Genomic DNA, 5,116 nt, shown 5'->3' on the forward strand with positions numbered 1-5,116 from the left:
CTAAGGATGAAGGGCTTCTCTCCTAAATAGTGCGAATGGATAGCTTCTTTTATTCAAGGGGGTCATGTTAGTATTAAAGTAGATGATCAAACTGGTAATAATTTTCAAACGCACAAAGGTCTAAGGCAGGGAGATCCTTTGTCACCAATTCTTTTTAATATAGTAGTGGATATGCTTACTTTATTAATTAAGAGGGCTAAGGATGTTGGTTCGTTGAATGGGGTTGTCCCTCATTTAGTGGATGATGGTTTGTCCATTTTACAGTATCCTGATGATACCATCATTTTTTTGGAGCATGATTTACAACTAGCGAAGAATCTAAAATTGATTTTATCCGTGTTTGAAAAATTGTCTGGTTTTAAAATAAATTTTCACAATAGTGAATTATTTTGTTTTGGCTAGGCAAAGGAATATTATGACCAGTACTCTAACATCTTTGGTTGTAAGCGTGGCTCTTTTCCTGTTAAATATCTTGGTATCCCAATGCATTATAGAAAATTAAATAATAAGGATTGGAAGGTGATTGAGCAAAGAATTGAGAAAAAACTTAGCAGTTGGAAAGGAAAACATTTATCTATTGGGGGTAGACTGGTTTTGATTAACTCTGTTCTTTCAAGTCTATCTATGTTTATGATATCATTTTTTGAGATACCTAAAGGGGTTCTTCAAAAAAATTGATTATTATAGATCTTGTTTCTTTTGGCAAGGAGATGATCATAAAAAAAAGTATAGACTTACTAGATGGGATATAATTTGTCAACCCAAAGATCAGGGAGATTTAGGGGTCCATAATTTGGAAATACAAAATAAATGCCTCTTGAGTAAATTGTTGTTTAAATTGATTAATGAGGAAGAGGTCTGGCAGACCTTATTAAAGAGAAAGTATCTTTATAATCAGTCTATAACCGAAGTTAATAGGAAACAAGAGGATTCACATTTTTGGTCAGGGCTCATGAAGGTCAAAAATACCTTCTTAAATATGGGTTCTTGGATTGTGAATAATGGAAGACAAATAAGGTTATGGGAAGATAAATGGCTAGGTAACTTGGCTTTTAAAGACAAATATCCATCTTTATATTCTATTGTTCGAAGGAAAAGTTCTACTATTGCTAGTGTTATGAGTTCTGTTGCACTTAATGTTTCCTTTAAGAGAGCCTTAGTTGGCCAGAAACTTACATATTGGCATGAATTGTGTACTTCTATTATACATATTCAATTGAACCATTCTTCTTATTGCTTTAGATGGAATTATCATCAGAGAGGTATTTTTTCTGTTAGGTCAATGTATCTAGGTTTAATTAATAATGGATATATTGAAAGAAATAAGATTATTTGGAAGTTTAAGATGCCACTCAAGATTAAGATCTTTATGTGGTACTTGCTTAAAGGGGTTGTGCTGACTAAGGACAATTTGGCAAGACAAAATTGGAATGGCAGTTTAAGATGTTATTTCTGCATGAAAAATGAAACCATACATCATTTTTTTCTTGACTGTCATTATGCAAGATTTGTTTAGAGAACAGTACAATTCTCTTTTGGTTTAAACCTTCCAAGTACCATATCTAATATGTTTGATGGGTGGCTTATGGGGGTTAATAAGAAGAAGTGTAATCTCATACTTGTAGGAGCATCTGCTATATATTGGGCCCTATGGTTGAGTAGTAATGATTTAGTTTTTAACAAATCACCATATACTTCATATATGCAGGTAATATTCAAGGTAACATATTGGCTCCGGTTTTGGGCAAAGTTGCAAAAGTGTGAAGAGGATGGTGAACTTATGAAGGTTGCATGTTGCAAACTCGAGACGACGGTGATGCAACTCTTTGCAAACTATGGATGGAGATTCACAAATAGACTAGAATAAATGTGTACTCTTTATCTTGATTTGCTTTTTATTTTGTTGAGTGTGTTTGATTACATTTGAACTACACTCATATACTCTTTATATGAGTGATACTTTATAATAATTGGTTGTAGCTCTGTTGAGTCAAGGCCGGGATATAAATTCCATTATCTAAAAAAAATGAAATTATTATGGAATGACATATTGCATGTGGGTTTTGGAAAAAATTTAGCAAGAGCTCAAACCTCTTGGAAAATTTCCTTTGAGTCTATCTCTCTCATCTGATTCCTGCATTTTTCCTACGCTCCAATCAAACGACCATTCATGTGTTTTTTCTGTGTTTTGTAATTCTCTGTTTTACACTTCAATTCTTATCAGAATTCTATATTTTTCCTATTCCTCCATTATTTCAATCCTGCGATTCAAAGGGACATATAAATGTATTGACCATCTGTCCTGTGCAGAACATTGCTGCTCTATATATGCTATGTCCCTGCACTATTATTTGTTTCATATATAACAGCAACTTGATTATACATCTTTTCTCAACTCGTTTCGTTACGGATAATGGATACATTGGATGGTTGCTTGACTATATCGGAATGAGCGGCACCAAGCAGTAGCAGCAATCGGCAGCAAGTCTACTCGAATACACTGGACAGCCATCTTCGCGAATGCTCGCCAGAGGGAGGCCTTTCTTTTTTAATGCCCACACAGCTAGAACAGAAAGAACTCGATTAGAGTTGCAGCTGCAGCATCTGTCCAAAAATTAGGCACGTGTATGTACGTATAGAGATTGGCAAGCATACAAACTAGAATTGAAAATATAGTATTTCGGCCTGAATATTGTGCAAGCATGCATAATCCAAGCTTTGATCGATTCAAAAATGTAGTACATATATACATGTGCCATAAAAATTGCATCCGAGTTAATGACTGGCTAACTAGCTTGTTACAACGTATTTCGTCGGATTACCAATTCGATAGAAATGGATATCCAAGCTGGTCATTTGACCAGCCATAGGCTCACGACAGTGTCAGTTAGGAAGCTAACCGTGTTTCTAGCTAACGCCGCCCGGTTCATGGGATAAAACAACAATCATAGCCTGACAACATTGCTAGTTCATACTATCCAGTATTGTTGTCTCATTGCAGAAATCGGGCAACGAACCGGCAGTGATATACTCTCTCCGTTTCAAAATGTTTGACACAGTTGACTTTTTAGCACATGTTTGACCGTTCGTCTTATTCAAAAACTTCTATGAAATATGTAAAATTATATGCCTACATAAAAATATATTTAACAATGAATCAAATGATAGAAAAAGAATTAATAATTACTTAAATTTTTTGAATAAGACGAATGGTCAAACATGTTTAAAAAAGTCAACAGCGTCAAATATTTTGAAACAGAGGGAGTATATCACTGTCGGTTCTAGGTGGTTTAGGTGAAAAAAAACCACCATAACCGGCAATAATACTCTATACTATCAGTTCACGTTGAACCAGTAGTGGTATCATTGTTGGTTCAAGGTGGTTTAGGAAAGAAAATCACGGTGACCGATTGTAATACTCTATCATGTCGGTTCACGTCGAAGTACCGGAAGTAATGGCCTGACGGTGATGACCTTTTGAGTAAGCAGAGTACGTACAATGCGATACTACTATGATCTAAAATAATTCAATATGACATGCTAACCTCTTATTTTCTGTTCAAGCTCGAATAATATATCCCTCACCAAATAAAAAGAAAGGAATGTCAAGTAATCCACTGAAATATTTTGAATGTAAATATCGAAAAGCTAAAGCTAGCTTCTTAGGAGTACAAACAAATACTCAGCGGACTATTCCACGGTTATTTTAGTTCGTTTTGTTTTCTGACAAACTACTTATGTACAATAATTACCTTGACCAGTTCTTGTTCACCAAAAATTAATTAATTAATTTGTACACCATCTGTTCATCCATGTACACCATGTAAATGCACATATTACTCCATTAATAAATTAATTTGTCACACGTATATATACAGGGGCACCTGCACGCTTGGTGTATATCAATAATGTACTGTACACCCGCGCACCATCCGTGCGGGCACCTCAGAGATCGAGTCTTCGTTGCGCACGTTGCATCTTTGTATGTCTTGACCGTGTTGAGCAAAGTAGCGGAGAACGGACTGCTGGCTAGTGAAACCATCAACCATGGATGCCGTTGCATTGTGTTGACTGCTACCGCTGCTGCCTTTTTGCCCTTAACAAAGCAAACAAGTTCTTCGGAAAAAAAAAACAAAAAATCAACCACAAACAATATTGTGGTAAATTTGAAATAAGAAACTTGTGTTGTCAATGACTCGATTACAATGCTTGTGTTGTCAGTCTGCAGTGCTGCAAATAAACACTTATAACTCTCAGCAACAGAGCTAAGGTCGCTACATATATAAATTGCAAAAGATCGATGTTTTTGATGCAAGTTAACAATCTGTAGGGTACCTTAATTTGGTGCATAGAAAACACATTCTATCTCGTTCCTAGGTGAAACTGCAAACTAGCAGGAATAATCAAATGTCAATTGAGATCCCCTGCAGTACTGCACGCTCACTGACATGTGGGCCTGAGGGGCTATGGGGCCCACATGTCAGTGAGCAGAACTGTACTTCAGATGACCTATCCATCAAATGTACCCTCTTAGCCTCTTCACTTTATTGCTTTACCTAAGGATAGAGATCCAAGGCCCCCAAGCATCCAACGACGCCCCGCGGCAGGTGCTTCCCCATCAGTCATCAATGCCCTACCGACGCATGCTGGCCTGCTGCCCCTCCTAAGCCCGGGACTGATCTAGTGTGCCTGCCCACGATATCCACCTGGTTGGCCTCTTGTGATGTCTTGCCTGTTGCGGTCGCTAATCGCCGGACGAGAAGGGATATGTTTCAAGAGTCAATGAGTCAACGCCACAACAACACAACACAAGCCTAGTGCGCCTATGAAGAGGCCTAGCAGTGAGTGCATGCATACTGTCATCACTCGTCGCACGCCCTTCTCACGCAGCGACACAGTCACACCGCCATGCCGTAGTAGGGAAGAATAAGGGGAGGGGTATGGGGTATTCGCGGGCGCCGTGAGGTATATATGGCGAGCACCAGGCCTTGCCCTACCAGGCCCTCCGCCACAGCCTAAGCACAACAACACATATATCTATATAAGCATGGCAACTAGCCTACCTAGTGTCCTTGTCTTAACTCAACATACCTACTCGATCATAATGAATTGTATC

This window comes from Oryza glaberrima, chromosome 7 (assembly GCF_000147395.1).
Source record: "Oryza glaberrima chromosome 7, OglaRS2, whole genome shotgun sequence".
NCBI lineage: Eukaryota > Viridiplantae > Streptophyta > Magnoliopsida > Poales > Poaceae > Oryza > Oryza glaberrima.